At 37.4% G+C, this 23,945-nt stretch overlaps 1 protein-coding gene across 2 annotated transcripts in view; it reads right to left on the bottom strand.

Moving 5' to 3' along the window:
* Window positions 1-1,516: 1,516 nt before the first annotated feature.
* nbs (nibrin) overlaps window positions 1,517-23,945 on the bottom strand; it is a 315,228-nt gene continuing 292,799 nt past the window's right edge. Inside the window, exon 17 of one of the 2 annotated variants that reach the window (XM_090376897.1) lies at window positions 1,517-1,595. The gene's annotated coding sequence lies outside the window, so the exon portion shown is untranslated. Of the gene's footprint in view, window positions 1,596-13,568; window positions 13,681-23,945 lie in introns of those variants that run through there. The other variant, XM_090376896.1, reaches the window with a different exon arrangement.

The raw sequence follows: 23,945 nt of genomic DNA on the forward strand, positions 1-23,945 counted from the left end.
CGGGAGTTTGCCTTTAGCCAGCGGGTGGTTGATTGCTGGAACAAACTTCCATTTGTTGTTGTAGAAGTTGATAGCTTAAACAGATTCAAGACAGAACTGGACACACATTTGGAGTGAGTGAATGGGTGAAACGAGAAGGGGGTGTTTTTTTTTTTTTTTTTTTTGGCTAATGCTATATAAGCTTGCTTTCTTGCATCATGTGCCCTTGCTAATGCTAATGATTCCAGCACCCAGTTTGCTGAATTTTTTGATCTAGCTTTTGTCTTAAAACGAAAGCTAATTTCTTTTCTTATTTCTCTCATGATGGGAAGATTGCACTCTGCACAGTGCTACTCTGTTTGGTAATCCTACACTGGCAAGACCAGCTGAAGCTGGTGTCAGCTAGCCAATGCAGAGAGGTTTCCTACTAGGTTGCCCTCACTGCACTTTACGCACAGCAAAACTTACATAGATATAGGCTACAGTCTGAAAGTGGAGACAGCTATGAGAAGCAATGGCTCTCGTTTATGAAATGATGGAAACCAGAGGAGTTTATCACCAGATATGCAGCAGGTATTGTGAGCACAAGTTCCACCTTGGAAGTGTGAAATTCATTGTCCTGGGACAGGAAGCAAGGATAAAGCCAGATAACCAGGATGGAATGTCTTATAATGGAGAATTTAAACTTTGCAGATACTGAGTGGAACTTGTGTTTTGTCACTTAAGCATTAGCAAGATTTTGCAAATTTATTGGATGGCTGTTTTCTACATAAGCATGTCACATAGGTAGGGTTGCCAGATGTCCTTTATTGAAACAAGAAAGGATGCAATTTGTCCTTTATTTTCATTTTTCAATGCCTGTGTGCCTTGTAATACCAGTGGCAGATTACTGCATAGGCATAAGAGGCATACGCTTTGGACCCCACATGTGTAGGGTCCCCCCGAAACCAACAAAAAATTAATTACAATTTCATTTCAAAGTTTTAGCTCAAAGATTTAACAGGGGGATATGTTAAAAACCCCCACTGAGAAATGAATCATAGAGATAATCTTAACCCATTCTATCATATACGTAGTTTTATGAACGCCATGCCCTTAACTTCATATTTCTTGATGAAATTATGTTTTTTTGACAAAGCATAAAAAGTTGCACCTGCGTAGCCATGATCTAATTTTCATGAAAATCATGCAACTGGTAGATAATTAATAAAATCATAAGTATTGGAAAAATAACTTTTTATAATATGGAGTCCAATGGCTTTGTTTAAACTGTTTTTCCTATAACTTTACAAAGAAACATTTATCTATTTCATTTATATGGTTATGGGCACCTACATATTTCATATTATATACAAACATATTTTGAAAACATATTTTATTTTTTAATCATCAAAAATGAAATTTTCCCCAAAAAAGAAGAAGAGGCTTTGTTCTTATAATAAAAATTGGGAGCAAGCATATGAATGGCTAGTTTCAACAAATGATCCTCATGAGGTGAGGTGTTTCCTATGCAGAAATGTATTTAAAGTTGGTTATATGGGCACTTAGCAGTTACTCAGCATAAAGACTCACAAGCTCAAAAATCGGCAAATTCTTCAAATCTTCTTGATGGGTTTCTTGTGAAAAAGAATAAAAAAGAAGAGGATTTAGTTACTGCAGCTGAAATAATTCATATTTATCATTCAATTAAGCATCATCATTCTTATTACTCATTAGACTGTAGCATGAAATTAAATTTTAAACTTTACAATGATTCAAAAATTGCACAAAAAATATGATGTGGAAGAACTAAATCTGCTGCCATTGTTTGTAATGTTTTAGGTAAAAAAACATTGCAAATTGTTTTGAATGATTTAAAACATCATGATCCACCATTATTTTATTGTTTACAGATTGACGCTGCTAATAGAAAGAAATGTTTCTTTCCTTTGTCAATTCAATACTTCAACAAAGAATATGGTCCTACAAACTATTTAGTTGATTTTTTTTGAAAATGCTGATGAAAGTGCAGATGGAATGTTTGAGTGTCTAAAAATTCAAGGAGTAATTTAGAATTGGATTGGCAAAGGGTATCTAGTTTCAGTGCAGACAATGCAAATTGTAATTTTGGGAGTAATAAATCCTTATTCCATAATATTAAGAAATTAAATGAAGATGTAATTAAAGCAAACTGCCAGTTCACATTATTCATAATTTATCTAAATATGCTTTTGGTAATTTAGATATTGATATAGAAAATACTGTCTTGAAAATATATGGTCATTTTTCTGTTTCAGCTAAAAGGATTTCATGAGTTTGCTGAAACAGGGTTTAAGGAAATTTTTAAGGCACATACCAACTAGATGGCTTTCTTTACAAACATGCATAGAACGAATTTTGCTTTCATGGAAGGCTTTGAGCCTTTATTTTGTAAGCAAACCAAAAGACTGTTCCAAACACTTTTTAAAATCTTTCAAATTAATGAAAATTCAACAGATTATAGAATTATATTTTCTTTTCTCAATGTATGCGATCGATATAATTTGCAAAGCAATAAAAGAGCTTGAAAAGAATGAAACATGTGCCAGTGATATTTTTTATATAATGAATGATCTAAAAAATTCACTGAAGAATTAATTGTCTTGATCAAGAATTTTTTGGGTAGAGAGTTCATCAGCATTTTCAAAAATTAGACCCTGTAGTAGTTAAAAGTACAGTAATAAATGATTTCAAAGCATTTTATAATGATGCATTGAAATATTTAGGAAAAAAAATTTTATTTTAATGAAAATACCCATTGTGAAGCTTGGCAAATTAAGCTTTAAAAATGGTTGTCCTAACTTTGAGTCATTTGTTGAAGTAGCAGAATATTTTAAATTAATAGAAAGACTAAAGTTGATATGAATGAGTTCTTTGATGAGGTTTCAATATTGAAAACAAATTATGAAACTGTGTCAACCTCTGAAAAATGTAAAACTTGTTCGAGTCAGTGACATTTAATTTTGAAAAGTGTTGATTTTAGGTGTAATGAACTCGAAGTGGAGGGATGGGTAAAATATATGTTCAGTTTCACTCATAAAAAGTGAACTAATAATCTATTTCAAATTTAAAGATAATTGTTTACATTTTTCTGAGAATATTAAAAATGATGCCAAAGTTCTTAAGGCTGTTTGAAGTAGTACAAAATGCATTCAATGTGAATGATTTCTATCTATTAAGCCAGTACGGTATTTTTATTTATTTTTTTTTTTCCGCTTTTTTTTTTATCCACCTAAAATTACTTTAGCTTGATGTCACAATTGATGCACTAAACTTGCATTAAAATATTTGGATCAATTCATGCTTTTTATATTATCCATAGCGTTCATTATCCTTAAATAATATCAACCCATATCCTTCCCCATAGAACGCCATGGTTTTACCATTAAATATTTTAAATTCTAAATTAAACTAAAATTTGCAAATATTTATAGTCAATATGAAAAGGTGAGTACGGTGCTCTCCGACAGTTTTTAAATTCTGTACAGTGGGATCAACTGACGATGTTACCAACAGTAAATTCTAAGTGGGAAGAGTTCAAGGAATTAATCGTGGAAGCTACTAAAAGTTTCATACCTATTAAGAAATATTGTTCAAGGTTTAGGCCTAAATGGTTATCTAATGAACTAATGAGACCCGTAATAGAGAAGAAAAATGCATGGGATGCATATAAATTATCAAGCGACTCAGAAGCCTATGGCAGATATAAGCTAGTCTGTAATCAGGTCACAAAGGAGGTTAGGCAGGCGAAGGCAGATTACGAGAAATCCTTGGCAAAAGATGCTAAGAAAAACAGCAAGGATTTCTTTACTTATATAAACTCTAAAAGGAAGGGGATGAATCTGATTGGTCCACTTGACATCGATGGTTCGACTGTTGATGATCCTGCTCAGATAGCAAACAAACTGAATGAGTATTTTGCATCTACATTCACACATGAGGAATTATTAAGGTTTGAAAATGGCAGAAGGTTATCAAATTGTAGCAGGATACTTAATGATTTTGGAATAACTGAAAGTAAAGTGGAGGAGAAATTATTGAAGTTAAACATAAGAAAAGCACCTGGGTGGATGGGATCTATCCAGTTATATTAAAGGAGGCAGGCAGCAAAGCAACTAAGCAAACCCTTAGCCATAATTATGAGAGCATCCTTGGACTCAGGAGAGGTTCCCACGGACTGGAGATGTGCAAATGTATCCCCAATTCACAAAGGGGGGATCGAAGGGTGACACGAGTAATTACAGACCAGTTAGTTTAACTTCTGTTCTGTGTAAAATAATGGAATTACTGGTTAAAGATGCACTGCAGGATCATCTAGACAAGACTGCAGCAATAATTCAGACACAGCATGGGTTTGTTAAGGGAAAGTCTTGTCTGACAAATTTGATAGGATATTATGATGTGGTTACAAAGGAACTGGATGCAAAAAATAATTTTGATATCATATATTTGGATTTCAGCAAAGCTTTTGACACTGTTGCGCATGGAAGACTATTGTAAAAATTGGAGCAGAATGGTATTAAGGGTAAGTTGCTACAATGGATAAAAGGATGGTTAAGTGGGAGAAGACACAGGGTGGTAATCAATGGGTGCTGCTCTTCGTGGATTAATGTTATTAATGGAGTCCCACAGGGTTCGGTGTTAGGTCCACCGTTGTTTTGTATATTTATCAATGATATTTTCATTGATGAATGAAATATTCATATCATCAATGAAATATTCTTGCACCCCAAAGGGTGCAAGAATATTTGCTGATGCTATCGAGGCAGTGTTAGGTGGGTCGGAAAACTGCTAGCTTGGGGGGAGACAAAGACCAATAGATTGACAGTAGCCACTGGCAGAGGTGAAAGAGATTCTTGCACTGCTTCTATTAGAATGAGCAGAAGCCTGAAAAACAAGATGCATGGTATTTCAGAGACTGCTGGGAGCCATTGCGGTACAAATAAACACATGGGTTGTGTTAGGGTAGCTAAGAATAGAAACAGGTGCAGGTATACTTACGTGTACACCAATGCTAGGAGTTTAGTAAATAAATTTGATGAATTTGAGGTATTGCTCAAAACATCAAAGGCAGATATTGTTGGGATATCAGAGACGTGGTGTCACACAGATATAAGGGATGCAGAACTGCAATTTGGGGAGTACAACGTCTATAGAAAGGATAGACAGGATAGGAAGGGGGGAGGGGTTATGCTATTAGTTAAGAAACACATAAAAACCAAGGAAGTGAAGCCAGTCGACATCGCTGGACAGTGCAGTGTTGAGTCAGTTTGGTGTGACATAAGCATTGGGAGATCAAAATTGAGAGTAGGAGTGTGCTATAGGCCTAATGACTCTGATGAGTATAATAAGGAACTGTACAGGGAAATAGAGAGGGCCAGTAAATCAGAGAGACTTATAATGGGAGATTTTAATTTCCCAGATATTGACTGGAATTTGGGGGCTTGTTACTCACACACTAGCAGGGCTTTTGTGGATTTATTGGAGGATTGTTTTCTACATCAGCATGTTCGGGAGGCAACTAGAGGGAGTAATACTCTTGATTTGATTATCAGCAGTGATTCTTCATGCATTAAGAATCTGCAGATAAATGAACCACTAGGTGGCAGTGATCACAGTGTGCTGAAGTGGGATTTACTGAAAGAGGTAACTACCATTAGGGGTAAAGGGAAGGGTTATTGCTTCCGTAAAGGCGACTACGATGGACTGAGACAGTATTTAAATTCTATACAGTGGGACCAACTGATGATGTTACCAACACCAAATTCAAAATGGGAAGCATTCAAAGAACTTATCTTGGAAGCTACTAGGCTTTACATACCAACTAAGAAATATTGTTCAAGGTTTAGGCCAAAATGGATGTCAGATGAACTAATGAGGCATATGGCAGAGAAGAAAAATGCATGGGATACTTAAAAATTAACACATGACACAGAAGCCTATGATAGATACAAGTTGATATGCAACCAAGTTACAAAGGAGGTTAGGCAGGCGAAGGCAGATTACGAGAAATCCTTGGCAAGGGATGCAAAGAAAAACAGCAAAGAGTTCTTTACTTATGTAAACTCTAGAAGGAAGGGGTTTAATCAGATTGGTCCACTTGATATTGATGGGTCAACTGTTGATGATCCTGCTCAGGTAGCTAACAAACTAAATGAATATTTTACATCGACATTCACACATGAGGAGTTATTCAGCAAGGGGAATGCCAGAGGTGTATTCAACTCTAGCAGTAAGCTACAGAATCTTGAAATAACTTGGAGTAAAGTGGAGGAGAAACTGTTGAAGATAAACACAAGAAAGGCACCCGGGGTGGATGGGATCTATCCAGTTATATTAAAGGAGGCAGCAAAGGAAGTAAACAAACCCTTAGCCATAATTATGAGAGCTTCCTTGGACTCAGGGGAGGTACCCATAGACTGGAAATGTGCAAATGTGACCCCAATTCACAAAGGAGGATCAAAGGCTGACACAAGTAATTATAGACCTGTGAGCTTAACTTCTGTTCCAGGAAAATTAATGGAGGCACTGGTTAAAGAAGCACTGCAGGATCATTTAGACAAGACTTCAGTTATAGCTCAGACACAGCATGGTTTTGTTAAGGGGAAGTCTTGCCTGACCAACTTGATTGGATACTATGATGCAGTCACAAAAGAACTGGATGCAGGGAATAACTTTGATATTATATACTTGGATCTTAGAAAGGCTTTTGATACTGTTGCACATGGAAGACTGCTACACAAATTGGAGCAGTGTGACATTGGAGGCAAATTGCTGCTATGGATAAAGGGGTGGTTGAGGGGGAGAAGACAGAGAGTGGTAATCAATGGACACTGCTCATCGTGGACTAATGTTATTAGTGGAGTCCCTCAGGGCTCAGTGTTGGGTCCATTATTGTTTTCTGTATTTATAAATGATATTAATGATGGTATATCAAGCTTAATGTCCAAGTTTGCAGATGATACAAAGGTTGGCAGGGTTGTCAAGGACACTACTGACACTATGCTGCTGCAACAGGATCTGGAAAGGTTGAGCAGATGGGCTGAGAGGTGGCAAATGAAGTTTAACATTGACAAATGTACTAACATTGACAAAAGTACTACACATGGGAAACAGCAACCCCAGAGCAACGTATCAACTCTGTGGTACTACACTGACAGTGGTAGAGAATGAAAGGGACTTGGGGGTGATTGTGCAGGCAGATATGAAGTTCTCTGAGCAGTGCAGACGGGCTGCAAGAGTAGCTCATGGAGTATTGTCAATGATATACAGGAATTTTTCCAGCAGGGATAAGGAGGTGATTATTCCATTGTATTAGGCAATGGTCAGGTCACACCTAGAGTACTGTATACAGGTCTGGAGGCCTCATTTCAAGAAGGATGTAGAGCTGCTGGAACGAATACAGAGAAGGGCAACAAGATTAGTGAATGGAACAAAGGGGTGCTCTTATGAAGAAAGGATTAAGTTTTGCAAATTACAGTGTCTGGAGACTAGGCACCAGCGAGGTGATCTGATAGAGGTGTATAAAGCCTTGAATGGTTTAAGCATGCTCAATGCTGATGGGATTCTTCCTCTAGCACAGAAAAATCACCTGAGAGGGCATAAATTCAAATTGAGGAAAGACAGATGTAGGATAGACGTGCGGAAATTTGCCTTTAGCCAGCGGTTGGTTGGTTGGTGGAACAGACTGCCATCCCTTGTGGTGGAGGTTGATAGCCTAAATAAGTTTAAGGCTCAGCTGGACAGGTATTTTGAACGAACAGAGGGGTGAAGTGGAAGTGGGTTTTTTTTTGGCTGATGCTGCATAAGCTTGCTTTCTTGCATCAAATGCCTCTACTAATGCTAATATTGATGAAGGTATATCAGGCTTAATGTTGAAGTTTTCAGATGATACAAAGGTTGGCAGGGTTGTTAATTACAGTAATGGCAGTGTGCTACTGCAACAGGATCTAGATAATTTGGGCAGATGGGCTAAGAAGTGGCAACTGAAGTTTAACCTTGACAAATGGTTATATTTTAAAGCAATATTTTAAAGGATACTGGCGAATCCTGTTGGTAAAATAATAAAGATGTTTATCTCACATCACAGCCTGCGACAAATAAGAAGATGTAGATGCAAGTATTTTGCATCTACATTCAGACATGAGGAATGTGTAAGAGAAATTGCTGAAATTAAACACAAGAAAGACACCTAGCTGAAGTTAAACATAAGAAAGGCACCTAGGGTACATGGGATCTGTCCAGTTATATTAAGGGAGGCAGCAAAGGAGGTAAGCAAACCCTTGGTCATAATTATGTGAGCATCTTTGGATTCATGGGACTTCCCTGTGGACTGGACATGTGCAAACCTATCCCCAATTCACAGTGGAGGATCAAAGAGCGACGAGTAATTACAGACCTGTTTTTTTTAATCAATCGTCATCATCAGCCATTTTCAATCCACTGCAGGATGAAGGCCTCTCCAGCAACTTTCCAGTTCCTTCTGTTTTGAGCACTGGCCATCCATTTACTACCCACAAACTCATGAATTTCATCTATCCATCTTTGCCTTTGTCTTCCAGGTTTTCTTCTAGCTCCTCTTGGGTACCATTCTGTTATTTTCTTAGTCCATCTGTCATCATGTCTTCGAGCTATGTGTCCTGCCCAAGACCATTTTAGTTCTGTAGTTTTTATAAGAATGTCCCTTACTTGAGTTTGCTGCCTAATCCATGTGTTTCTCTTTTTATCTATCAGTCTGATTCCCAATATAATTCGTTCCATTCTTCGCTGTGTAGTTCTCAGCTTCTCTTCCATTCTTTTGGTGAGTGTCCAAGTTTCACTTCCATAAGTCATGGTGGGGAGTATACATTGATTCATTATTTTACGTTTCAGACAAACTGGGATATTCCTCTTCAGTATGTGACTATATTTCTTGAATGCTATCCATCCAAAATTTATTCTTCTCTTGACTTCCAGCCATTTATCATTATTACAGCTAATAACTTGTCCCAGATAAGTATATGACTCCACCTTTTCAATTACTGCTCCTTCAATCATTATTTCCCTTTCTGTGGCATACTTGTTCATCATTACTTTTGTTTTAGCCATATTCATCTTTAGTCCAAAATCCTTACTAACTGTGCATAACTGATTAAGATTTTCCTCTAATTCTTTGGGATCGTGGCTTATGACCACAATATCATCTGCAAATTGTAAATGGTTTAGGTACTCTCCGTTCACATTGACTCCTTTCTGCGACCAGCCTAATCTTCTGAAAGCTTCCTCAAGGGCAGCAGTAAACAGCTTTGGAGATATTGTCTCCCCTTGTCGAACTCCTTTCTCGATTTTAAATTTTCTACTGTCTTTGTCTAGTCTAATAAAGGAAGTAGCATTCTCATATATTTTCTTCAAAATCATAATATGTGGGGTATCTATGCCTTGTCTTTCCAGTGCCCGAAACATTGCCTTATGCTATATGGAGTCAAATGCCTTTTCATAATCCACAAATGCCAGGCATAATGGTGTTTTATATTCATTTGCTTTCTCCATTAGCTGTGATATTATGTGAAGGTGATCCATAGTTGAGAATCCTGTCCTAAAGCCAGCTTGCTCTTTTGGTTGATTCTCATCAAGTATTCTTTCTAATCTGTTAGTAATGACCCTTGTGAACAACTTGTAGATGTGGGATAACAAGCTAATTGGTCTATAATTTCCAATTTCTGATTTATCTCCTTTCTTATGCAGCAAAACTATGATTGCATTATTCCACTGCTTAGGCGTCACACCTTTTCTAATGCACTTTGTGAATAGCCTTGCCAGTTTTTGTGTTATGTCTCTTCCTCCCAATTTTAACAACTCTACAGTAACTTCATCTTCCCCCGGGGCTTTCTGATTCTTCATTTTCTTCAATGCATGTTCTACCTCATCAGGAAGAATATCGGGTATGTCGTATGTGTTGCTACTTTGCAATCCATCTTCCCCACTGCTGGCATCATTCCCTCGCTCCTTGTATAATTCTCTATAGTAGTCTTCTGCTATTTGAATTATGCCTTCTCTGCTGTTTATAAGTACACCATTGCTATTCTTCAGTTTCAGTATAATTTGTCTTTCTGTATTACTGCTCATGGCTGCTGATTTAAATCCTTTGTTTTCCCTTAATGCTTGTTCTACTTTTCTTGTGTTAAATCTTCATATGTCCTCTCTGAGTCTCTTTCTAATGGCTTTGCATAACTCAGTATACTGAATTTTTTCCTTGTCAGTGTTTATCTTGCTCTTCATTTTTTGCCTTCGGTTCATCATAACAAGTGTTTCTTGACTAATTTTTTCTTCTTTGGATTTCTTGTTAATCAAATGTATCCCCAATTCACAACAGAGGATCAAAAAGAGAGATTAGTAATTACAGACCTGTTGGCTTAAAGTCTGTTCCAGAGAAAATAATGGTGTCACTGGTTAAGTAATGCAAAACCATTTAGAAGTAATGTAGGGCCATCTATACACAAGTGCATTTATACTTCAGACAAAGCACAGTTTTGTCAAGGAGCAATCTTGTCTGACCAATTTGAATGGATACTCTGATGCAGTCACAAAGGAACTAGATGCAAAAAATAATAAGGGAGATACAAGTAATTTACAGACCTGTTTGCCTAACTTCTGTTCCAGGTAAAATAATGGAGTCACTCATTAAAGACGTAATTCTGGAACATCTAGACAGGAGTGCAGTTACACTTCAATCACAGCATGGGTTTGTGAAGGGGCAAGTTTGTCTGATCAATCTGACTGTATAGCATGATGCAGCCGCCAAGGAACTGGATGCACAAAATAATTCTGATATCATATACTGTGGGTTCCAGTTATTTGGACCACCGGTTTATTTGGGGCAAATCTTAAAACACAGAACCCAATCGAGAAAATAGCCAGGTTTTACTTTGCTTAATTGGGATAACATGCCGCTTAATCGAGGCAAGAGACCGCAGCACTGGAGATTACTCTACAATTGTCTGTGACCTTACCACGTAGTTTGATCGCAATTCTGGAGGTCACAACCATAAAACAATTAGCAGTCACCTGTTTATTCGATTTTTCTGTTAGTGCAATCTATCATAAACGGGTGGTAAACTCGATCTTACTGAATTTGCGATAATACCGACAGCTGGAATTCTGTGGGTTATTATGGTGAAATGTGTTTACACTTACATGGAATCTTCAATCATATAAAAAAATTAATTTTCAGAATTTTCTCTAAATTCCTATTTTTAAAACTTCATAACTTGTTACTCCATTCTCACTTGCGCATATCGTGTTACTTGCAATTTGTGTGTGCCGTGTTCTTTGTTATTGATTGCTTATCTTTTTACTGTTTTAAATATTAATCCCCACCGCACAAATGTCAGTGAACAGAAATGTCAACTAGTTAGTATGTACATATTACAGTACGTATTAATTATTCCAATTATCATGTATATTCTTCCGATTTTCATGTATCATTTAATTTTTTAATTGGTAAGGTAATAAAGGGTAAATTTGTGCTTAATGTATCTTTACTTTTATAGCCTGTGGATAATAATCCTCCTATTTTCGCTCATTAGAATCGCTGTTTAATAGAATTAAAATTCAATTCACAAACGTGATCACAATGACCAGTGCTTATTCTACACATCTACTTATTCTACGCTCGCTACACATTGTATAGTGAGCGGTACTTTACTATGGCGAGTCCATCGTAAGTTGATTTCGTTGTACAGTGAACCAATTGTAAAGTGGGGTCCATTGCATTTTTAACTATTTAGGTGAAACTTCGGATAATTGGGGCAGCCGCTTAATCGGGCCAAAATGCACTAGTCCCAGGTATCCCAAATAACCAGAATCGACTGTACTTTGATTTCAGGAAAGTTTTAGATACTGTTGCACATAATAGACGGCTGTAGAAATTGAAGCAATATGAGATTAAGAACACGTTACTGATATGCATAAAGGGACTGTTGAGTGGGAAAAGACAGAGTTGTTATTAATGGACGCTGCTCTTCATGGACCAAGTTATTAGTAAGTCCCACAGCGTTCAGTGTCAGGCTCCTTGTTGTTTTCTGTACTTATTAATGATACTGATGAAAGTATATCAGGCTTATGTCTAAGTCTGCACATGATACGAAGCTTGGCAGGGTGGTTAATGACAGTAATCACAGTATGCTACTGCAACAAGATCTATAAAAATTAGGCAGCTGAGCTGAGAAATGGCAATTGAGGTTTAACATTGACAAATGCAAAGTACTGCATATGGGTAGTAGTAATCCCAGAATAATATACCAACTGTGTGGTACCATACTCAGATTAGTGAAAAACAATAATGACTTGGTGGTAATTATGGTCAGATATGAAGTTCTCTAGGCAGTGCAAACAGGCTGCCAGGCCAGCACATGGGATTTTGTTAATGATATACAGGAATTTTGCTAAAAGGCATAAGGAGGTGATTATTCCATTGTACAGATGATCAAGCTAATCTTGAGTACTTCATAAAGATCTGGATTTCTCATTTTAGGAAGGATGTAGAGCTGCTGGAGTGGATACAGAGAAGGACAATCTTGTGAGGGAACAAAGGGGTGCTCTTACCAAGAAAGGCTTCAGTTTCTGCAAATTGCAGCATCTTGAGACTAGTACCTGCAAAGTGATCTGATCGAGGCATTTCAGGCTTTAAATGGATTGATCAAGCTCAGTGCTAATGGGATTCTTCCTCTTCTTCAGACTATGCACATGAGGGAGCATAAATTCAAAATGAGGAAGGACAGTTGCAGAATAGATGTGCGGAAGTTTGCCTTTAACTAGTGGGTGATTGATTGCTGGAAAAAATTTCATTTTGAAGTTGGTGAAGTGGATAGTTGAATAAATTCAAGGAAGAACTGGACAACCTGTTGGAGTGAATGGATAACTGCCTTTTTTTTTTTTTTTTTTTTTTTTTGTTGATGCTTTATAAGCTTTCTTTCATGCATCATTTGCACTACTAATACTATTCATCTTTTCTGATTTACCCCATTCAATTAGCTCCACATTTTTTTACAATGAGGATTTCAGATCCGAATACAATATTTTAAACTGTCTTATAACTGACTTACACAAAAGAACTATAACTTTCTTTTCCTTACAATACTAAAACTAAAAACAATGCTCAAAAATTGGCTGCTGAATTCATACCTGTTGCAAAGTGAACTGTTCCACATTCTTACTAGATATGTTGCTGGATGACATATGGATGTATCTAGCTACATTTGTTTTTAGTTTCACAATCAGCACAACAGACAGTGCCATTGCTCTTGCATACCATGTGGAAAAATATTTGAGTTCAGTTCCTGCTGCCAACTAAAGTTGAGAACAGTTTTTTTTTTTTTTTTTTTAGACTATGGTAAATGTATATGTACTAGTACTAATAATGGCCAATTCTTTCAATTAACTGTGATATATCTGCTAATTATTTGTTTTAAGATTTAGAATAAAAAATATTTGTTTCCTCAAGATACTCTTTAAAAGTATAAATGGTCAATATTTTTATTTATATACAACGTACTACAATTCACTGCTTTAGTTTCAAGATCTATTTACAATGAGAGAGAGAGAGACCTTTTGGAATCCTTGATTGAATGTGATAAAAGGGATAATTTAGTCTTCTCATTCCAATATAGCTGACAACTGATGTTATTATCAGTTTATTTGCTGAACCTTTTCATTAAGACAGAAAAGAAAAAAAGTAAAATATTATATATTAAATTAATATTATTTAAGTAAAATATGACGAAGGTAAAGAAAGCTAACACGAGAACGACGAGAAACGTTGGATAACTTACGCAGAAAATTAGTTTCCCGATACGGCACTCTAGCGCTGCTCGCTTGGTAAACAGACGGTAGGTGTTAACGGCCTGGAGAAAAGTCGAGAACAATATATTGATTGACAGGTAGGTGTGGCAAATGATGTGCTGATTGGTGCGCAAACACAACACATGATAACATTGGTTTAGTATCACTTTAGTAGCACTCAGAAGCACTAATGGTAACTTGCCCTAATGAACGCTTTCCATAATGGTGAAAAAAGGTTAGGTTACCTCCGCTTGAACCCCTCCCGAAGTGGAGGGGGTAACCTAACCTTTTTCTTTAGAATCGCAGTCATATTTAGAAATACATTCATAAAAAAATAATTTTTTTTTACTGTATTTTTATTTTCTTGTTCAATAATATGCCCTAATGGTGAAAAAAGGCCAGGTTACCTCCACTTGAATCCCATGGGAGCTTGAAACCCTCCCGAAATGGAGGGGGGTAACCTAACCTTTTTTCTTTAGAATCACGGGTGGACTAGCGCATAAATTGTTTATTAACAAAATATTAATTTTTTATTACTGTAATTATATTTTTAAAGACACTCATGTGGATACACACGTATCAAAATGTCAATCAACACCTCAATAGATATTCACTACATATATATATATATATAAAGAATCTTTCTTTCTTTCTTTTCCTGTTATTTCCTAACCTAACGTTTAAGGTTAGGTTACAAAATATAACGAAAAATAAAGAAACCTTTTCCTTTTTTCATAACCAAACCTAAATCAACAATATAGTAAAAACACTCATGAACTCCAAAAATCTGCTTTTAATAATGAGAAGAAAAAAAAAGAAAAAAAAACCATAATAAAGAACATAAAAATGAACAGAACGAAACTTTTATTAATTTAGTTTTCATCAAAAAAATTAACCAAGATTTTATTTTCCTTTCCTTACAAATTTCTTCCATCTTTAAAAGATTCATCGCTACTATTACCTGTTTACCATTCATCACAAAACTTTATGCACCGTTCTTTACTCATAAATACACATCATAATGCTAACCAATGACAACACAGTAGCTTGTCATCTGTCGCGCCGACCACCAATTACTTCATTGTTTGCAACGCCTACATGTCAATCCATATATTCTTCTCGATTTCGGCTCAAGACCGATAACACCTACCATCTGTTTACCAAGCGAGCAGCGCTAGAGTCCGGTGTCGAGAAACTAATTTTCTGCATAAGTTATTTGACGTTTCTCGTCGTTCTCGTGTTGGCTTTCTTTACCTTAGCCTAAAATATTATATATTAAATTAATATTATTTAAGTAATCATTATATGAATTACTTAAAATTGATAGAAATAAAATGTTTGCCTTCCATACCAACCTTAGAATGTAAGGATGTATTTATTCATTAATACATCATCAAACAAAAGTGCAATTTACAATACAAGTGAGGCAATTTACATTGTCAAGTAAGCTAAATACTGAAAGCAGTTATTCTTTCATGAAAGTTTCAGGAAGGAAATGCTACTTTAGATTACAATTTTTATGTCTGAAAATATTTCATTCCACTGTATTTTATTATCCACCACAATCCACCACAGTAAGAACCCAACAGATCCACAGGATGAAATGTAGCAATGTATGCATGCATGTCATATATGAAAGTAATGTGCTAAAATGCTATTATTTCCATATATAACAACAAATTATCATTAATTTAATGTTATGTACACAGTAGAAAATATCATTGTAAAAATTTTACTTTCACAGTAAAAGTCTTACTGTTCAAAATGAATATTCAACTTTTGTGCAAAGGCTATTAATATACAAGATATAAAATTATTAAAAAAAGCAGTGTTAAATTTTAAAAGTATATTCCAGAAATTTACTTATTCTAATTTTGTTTTATCAAAAAATACAATAGAGCTTCATAAATTCAATAACGTTGGGACTTAGCCTTTGCCAAATTTTGAAACCTTACACTACAGAAGCTGTTGATAGTTGAAAGTATCCAATTGCCTAAAGATTATGCAATATTTGACACAGCAGTGAAGCAAAATTACATTATGACAATTATATCATATCACTCCATGGATACATCCTTCCAAGTGATAGCAATTCAGACTGGTGGTGATAATGACAGCAGTGGTGTAATTATGTGGGGAGTATTTTCATGGTGCACACTGGGTTCCATGATACTAGTCTAGTTCAATATGGCTTTTGTCCTGGAGTAACGTGCTTGAAAGCAAATTAACACATTGAGAAAACTGGTATGCTGGCACAAAAAAACTGCATAGCCCATTGTTAGCTATTGTGCATTTATGCTGGCTACAACAAAAAACAGGTACAATGAAGTTGTGAACTTTTCTAGTCCCAGCCATCCACAGTATAAACAAACATTTATTTAACATTTTGATACTACAACTTACCTGGCTGATTCCAGGAACATGATAATGAATTCAGCCTAAAGAGAGTTAATGGAGGAAGCCTATTGTAGCTGGTATACTTGTTATATGTAGATTTTGCAGTCTTGAAAAGGTATTTTGGTTGTGAGTTTGTGGGATTTTTTGCACATCTGATCTGTTTTCTAATTACTTGGCATCCCAGGATGTGCCAATATCCAGAAAAGACAATGGTGTGGTTTTGCTGTGCCTTAGTGAGTTTGGCTATAATTTCACTCAACAAGGGATGATGTGGTTTTTTGTTGCTTTGCAATGCCTATATTGCACTTAGTAAGTCTATATAAATTGTCCTGTCACATCACTGAGTACTGCATGTTCAATGGCTTCTGATATTGCATATAACTCTGTGGAGAAATTATTGAATTCATTCATTCATGATTGATTGATTAATTGATTTCGGTTTTTATAGCGCAAGGGAATTCATTCATGAGTGAGAAAGAAATTGTAAGAGAAGGAAACAGGACATTTTTTAGAGCCATCTGTATACAAGGGGGGGCTGAAAAGTTCATGAACTGAGTATGAAGGAATAGAGGTACAGTGTTAAAAATTTCTGCCTGTACTTAATGTATAACACTTTAAAAAGTAACACACTACCAAGTTGCACACAGCTTCAATATCTTCAACAACAACAACAAAAAAAAAAAAAAAAAAACAACACAATGACAAGGACTACTAGCCTGGAAATGGAGGCTACAGCAGAAGACAGGCCAACTGGCCCCAAAAGTGAAGACCATCAATGGCGTAGCTACCATGTAGGCAGGCAAGGCAATTGCCTCTGGGCCTGGGCCCTTTAGGTGCCCGACACCTTTGGCTCTCTCCTGTTTTTGCAATTTTCATTAATTAAGTAGAGGCCCGAACATGTTCTTTGCTCCCGGGCCCCCGAAAAAGGGTAGCTACGCTAGTGAAGACCATCCTCAAGAAAGATAACATCCACAGTACATGAAAGACCAATAATATCAGAGGATCGAAGAATACCTTGGCATCCTCAAGCAGAAGCACCCAGCACTCAGCAAGAGACTTTGCCATTACAGGGATAGTGCCAAGAGGAAAATGGGCAACAGAATATGTGATGAAAACAAGAGAGCCTTCTACAGAAAAATCGGACAAGAGGAGAAGGAAGGCAATGGACTCTGCAAACAGAAGCCCCTCGAGGAGTTCTGGGACAAACTATAGAGCAGCGAAGTTAGCCATAACAACTAACTTCTATCTTCTATTTAGATCTGTCCATGGGTCATGGATAGATCTAGAATGGAAAACCAAGGATGTACAAGAGATGACAGAATGGAAGATTTGGGATGAAGAAGAACAACTGTTGATCAGGAAGTCCCACAACTGGCAAACTCCAGGAATAGATAACATCCACAACTACTGGTACAAGAAATTCAGCCACGCATGCACACACACACACAAGCACATAGCAGAGCAGTTCACCCAGATAATCAGGCACCCTGACACAATCCCAGAGTCTCTGACTCAAGGAATCACCAACCTGAAGGCTAAGGACAAAGTACAGACCAATCCCCTGTCTTCCAACAATGTACAAGATCCTGACCAGCTGCATAACTAAGGACCAATTAAAGAGCCAGAACAACATGCCCAAGCAGCAGAAGGAATGTAAGCAGCTGAGCAAAGGTTGTAAGGAGCAGGTGACCACTGACACTACAGTTATGGAGCAAGCCAACAAGAAGAACCACAACCTGTACATGGCCTATATTGACTACCACAAGGCCTTTTTACTCCATGACACATAGCTGGCTGATAGAGACACTGAAAATCTACAAAGTCAACCCAACGTCGACATACTTCCTAGAAGCAACCATGGCAAAATAGAGGACCACAATCATGGTCAAGAACATCATGACCAGACCAATTCCCATCAGAAGAGGAATCTTCAGGAGAGAATCTCTGAGTCCACTGTGGTTCTATCAAGTGCTCAACCCACTGTCCACCATGCTCAATAACAGAAAGTATAGATATACTCTTAATGAAAGGAGAAAGAACCTATACACCCTCTCTTACTTGATGTACATGGATGATATCAAACCCTATGTTGCAACCAAGAATCAACTCCACCAGCTATTCCAAATCATCAGAGTTCAGCAATGAAATTGGGAACCATTTTGGCTGAGACAAATACAAGACCCATGAACTGCATCAAGGATATCCAGTCAGCCGAAACTACTAGCCGAAGACTGGTGAAGAGATTGAAATTATGACAGAGGGAGAGACATACAAATACCCGGGGATGATGCAGGCTTACCAGTTAGAACACAAGGAGACCCACTTGACTGATAAATATCATCAGAGACTCAGAAGCCTGCTAAAATCAATGCTGAATGGCAGGAACATGGTCACAGCCATAAACATTTACACAGTCCTAGTGCTAATGTACTCCTCCATGATCCATAGATTTGACCAACACCGAGTTGGAGGTGGTATGAGATCAACTATGATAATGATGTACCAAGAGCAGCCAACACTACCTGAAGTCAGCCATTGACAGACTGGCCATAATCTGAAGAGATGGAGGAAAGGGATTGACTGACCTCACTGAACAAGAGAATTTGATTAAGAACCTGCAGAATTACTTTCAGGAAAACACAGCACCAATCTACCAAGCCATAAGAAAAACAACTGGCATACAACACTCAACCTTAACAAGGAGACCCAACTCACACAGACAGAAGACAGAAAAATGGGCAAAAAAGACATTCCATGTAGACACTACAATGTATGCCATCAAGACTAAAAAGATAAGATAGCTTCCAACACATAGACCATGAACGGAAGACTTTTCCCCGAGATCGAAGGATTCATGCTTGCCATCCAAGACCAGACAATCAACATCAGGAACTATAGGAAATACATTGCCAAGGATCCCACAGTGATATGACACAAGTAGACCATGCCACCTGGTCCCAGAAACAATCCATCAAATAACCGTATGATGCAGGGTGATTACAGAGACGAAGTACACTCACAGTCATGACCAGATTGCCAGGATTATACATCAGAAGCTAGTGAAAATTTACCAGTTGATTAAAGAAACCGTACCATATTAGCAGTGATACAGCCAATTGTTATTTTTTAAAAGAATTTTTTGTGAGCTGGTTGTTAAACCAACAATGGCTATAAACTGTAGAGCGGCACACACTTCAATCCACAAAGACTAGCAACATTTGGGTGATAAGCTTGTATATGGTGACAAGGAAAATCCAGCGATGGGGGCACATTTATTTTGGCACTCTATGTGCTTCCTTTCCCCCACCCCCTTCCCTATGTGGTAGCCTGTGTAGGGATTATCTCTGCTAGCAATTTTACACGAATATTATTTCCAACAAACATCCACTTAATTTTGCTTGGGCCACTTCTTCTTAGGGTAATGATATTTCCATGCTTGATGTATGTCAAAGATTTCACATTTCTAGACTTGTGAACCTGATAAAGTTTTACCCAAAGATTGGCTACAGATACAAGAGCTCGGCATAAGTCAAGGAAAACATTTTATGATAATCAATTGGCTATATAGAAATTACAACAAAAAAATGAATATTTTATTATTGTTTGAAATTTTTGTATTCCAAATTGTTGTAAATCAGTAAATGGTGCCAGAGAGCCTTCATAAGAATCTAGTAGCAGTAGGTCTCTCAGAGAATACTTACATGAACTCCATAAAGTTGCAATCCTGAAAACCTGTAGGATAGCAAGAGAGCTCCTTGACAAACAGTAATAATAATAATAGTAACCGGACACAACCAACCACTCCAAGCACTTGGTACCAATACTCGTCATGGTATGGAAAAAATCGCAAAAAAGAAAAAGTATAATAATAATTATGATTATTAGTTGTTATATTATTTCTCCCCAATGGGGGATTCCACCCTGTGGCAGGTACTGGTACCAAGTGTGCAGGGTGGTTGTTGTCTTGGTGTTACTGTTAGTTGAAAAACACTCTCACTATCCTACAGGTGTTCTCTGGGAGACCTAGTTGCTAGGTTGTTATGTAGGGTCTTTGTGGCACAATACCAGTGGTTGACACGATGTTCAGGATGGTCGTTACTTGTTACATATGGCATATCTCTTTGATCTCCTGTCATAGGTCTGTGTACTTCCTGATCTTTTTTTCGTGGGTTTTCTGGAGGTTGCCAGTGTTGGACACTGCTATGCCAATCAGATAGGTAGCCTTTTCTTTCTTGTCGACAAGAATTATGTCAGGTCTGTTGTGCGGCAATACCTTGTCCATCATTATGACATGATCCCAGTAGAGCTTGTGGGTTGGGGTCTGGAGTACTGCCTGGAATTTGTACATGTAATACAGAAAACTTTCTTCGATCAACTGGTATTTCTTCACTAGCTTCTGATGTATTATCCTGGCTACTTGGTTGTGTCTACGAGTGTACTCCGTCTGGGTGATCACCTTGCATCATGCGGTGAAGTGTTGGATCATTTCTGAGGACAGGTAGCATTGTCAACATGTGTCAGCTGTCATCTCCAAGCACCTTGGCGATGTATTTTCTATAATTTTTGGTGTTGATCATCTAGTCCTGGATGGTGAGCATGAATCCCTCCGGGAAGAGCATCCCGCTTGTGAGCCATGTATTGGAAGTCATTTTATCTATGTAACCTTAATGGAGGTCGTAGTGTCTACTATTGAGTGTCTTCTTTGCCCATCTTTATAGCTTCGTTTGTGCAGTCTGGGTAGGAGGGGACTTCTCGCTGAGATTTTTTTTTTTTTTTTTTTTTTTTTTTTTTTTAATGAAAACCCCAAACATGAGAGGTATTAGAACCTATAGTACTTAGTACCATGCATGGATTGGAGGTTGAGTAGATGAAAGAAAATATTTGTTGACATTAGACTTGAACTTCTGTACACTGTAATTTTCAAGAAATACATATGAAGGAAGGTTGTTCCTGAAAACGGCAGTTTAATGAATAAATGTGGAAGATTAAAAGTTGGTTCTGTGAGTTTGAAGTTGGACAGTAAATGGATGTTGGCTGGTGGTGGAAAGTGTTGGGACTGTTTTGAAAGAGAGAGGGAGAATTATAGAAGTGAATTCAGAAGAACAGTGCCTGTGAAAGTATCTGTAGAAAAGGCATGCAGCAGAAACAGTGCATCTATGAGACAGAGAGTGGAGAGACTCTGTTAGAGATAAGTCGTTAATTGACCTAACTGCCCTCTTCTGAATGGAATCTAGAAGCCTGAGAGAGGTTTTGGAGGCACCACCCCAGATGCGGGAACAATATTCCATGGTAGGGTGGATTTGCAATTTGTACTGAGTAAAAAGCTGTTTGGAAGAAAAGTCACGCGTGTACTTTTACTTTTATTCAAAATTAAGTGCGAAAGAGAAAACCAAGTTTTCTAGATGCAGAGGAAGCAATATTTGTAATGTGCTTGTGCCAAGAGAGATTAGAAGTCAGGGTAATCCCCAAAAGAGAGAGAGAGAGATATCATCTTGCCTAGAAATCGGAGTGTCACCAAAGATAAGCATAGGAGCAGAAGAATTCTTTTTTGCGAGATATAAGACTGGACTGAATTTTAGAAGGATTGAAACCAACTAAGTTGTCTTTGCCCCACTGGAGAATTACCACGAGATCGGCATTCAAGGAATTAGTAGCTGATATTCAAGAAGTTGAAGCTGATTGAGAAGGGAGAGGTTTCTCAAACTGGAATGCAATGTGCTATCATCAGCAAAACTATGGATAGGATTTCTGGTCAATGGAAGAAGGTCATTAATATACAAGAGGAAAAGAGTGGGGGAAAGAACTGAATCTTGGAAAACACCCATATCAGTTGAGAAGTTAGAAGACAGAGAGCCATCTACCATCACCCTCAGTGAGTGGTCAGAGAGAAAACTGGATAACCAATTACAAAAAACAGTTGGCAAACCATAAGATGGTAGCTTCAGAAGACCTTTATGACAACCATGATCAAAAGCTTTTGAGATGTCAAGAGCAACTGCTTGTGTTTTATCAAACTTTCAATTGAATTTGTCCATAAATAGGTAACATAAGCCAGAATATCACCAGTGGATCAACACTGATGGAATCCATAGTGGCGATCATTGATCAGATGGAAGGTTTCTAGATAGAGCTTTCTTAGCATCAAGATTCGTCAAAATCCTTCTGACATTCTTATGATGGAAGGCCACAAGAGGCATTGAATGGAGCATGTTGGGAATGGTGGGAGGTGTTTTACCAAGATCATTAATACATAAGTTGAAAGAAAAATGAGGTGCTAGCAGGTCAGCTTTATCCTTGGGTGAAGTGACAATAGAACCATCTGGTTTTGACAGAGATGGGCAAAAGTTCCGGCCAATAGCTTTGGCAAGAAACCAGAATGTTCAACTACCATTAGGGAAAGAAGCAAGTTTTCTTCTCTTAGCCAGTTCAAAATCTAGTTTGGACTGATTAATAACTGCTTTACAATTGTTGTGAGCTTTGGCACAGGCAGAAAATGAAACTGAAGAATTGGAAACAAGCCAATTACTATATGCAACATTCTTCTCTTGAACAGCCTCAGGACATTTATTGGAAAACCAAGGTTTAGACAAAGGACAAGATTTTAAAGTGGAGTGCAGAATAAAGGATTCGATTCCTACAAGAATAAGTTAATCGGCATGACCTGAGCAAACATTGACATCGGAAATTTTGAAAGAGTAATCTGACCAAGGAAAAGAAGAAAAGACCTCTCGCAGGTAGTCCCATTTTGCATTCTTCTAACAACATGAAGTTGGGAATAGCCATGAGATAAAGGCTCCATTGGAGAAGAAGCAATCATCAAGTTGTGATCTGAGGTGCCTAAAGGACCACTCACTTCGACCGTATACTTAGAAGGGTTGTTTGTGAAAAAAGATCAAATTTTGCTTGGCGGTATGATTAGGATTGTCCGGTATTCTTGTAGGTAAATGAACAATCTGTGCGAGGTCATTTGTAATTGCAAAAGCCTCAACATCTTGACCAGCTGGCCTGTATGACTAGAAAACAGAAGCCAGGTGGAGTTGTGAACATTAAAATCACCAAGGAAAATTATCTCACTGTTAGGAAGGTTGGACTGGTGATAGTAAAATTGCAAAGAGAGGAAGTCTAAGAGTTCCAAGTGATTAGTGGAGTTGGAAGAACAGAAAGACAACAGATGAATTTGACACAATGAGGTAGAGAGATTTTAAGCCAGAGAAGATCGAAAAGAGGAGATTCTAAATTACCAAGTCTCTGACAGGGAATATCGGAACAAACATATGCACAAGTACCACCTTTGAGGTGAAAGGAATCATATAGTGAATAATTTGGGCAACTGGGATGAGTAGTGGTTGAATCAACCGATAACTGAGATTCTGTCAGAAAAAGTACACGGGGTTTGGCAGACTGCAAGTGGAAATGGACATCGTTGAGATTAGAACCGAGACCATGTATATTTGTGAAATGAATTAGGAAGTCCTTGGGAAGTTTAGATATTTTCGCAGATAAGCTTGCTCTATTAGTTTGACAATTCATGGTGTATTCAATAGTAAGAAAAAGTGGATGGGACATGCTGTATGAAGTAATGAAATTTTTGGATATGGCGTACACGTGGTAAGAATACACCCAGATCCTTGACATAACACGGCCTCGACAATGCTCCTCGCATACATACTACTCGGACTCCCTCCAGTCACTATCTAGCAGATTAGAGGTAGAAAGATTATACACTAGCTGAT

The sequence above is a fragment of the Mastigoproctus giganteus genome, chromosome 7 (genome assembly GCF_048544385.1).
Source record: "Mastigoproctus giganteus isolate SK-2022 chromosome 7, ASM4854438v1, whole genome shotgun sequence".
Lineage (NCBI taxonomy): Eukaryota > Metazoa > Arthropoda > Arachnida > Uropygi > Thelyphonidae > Mastigoproctus > Mastigoproctus giganteus.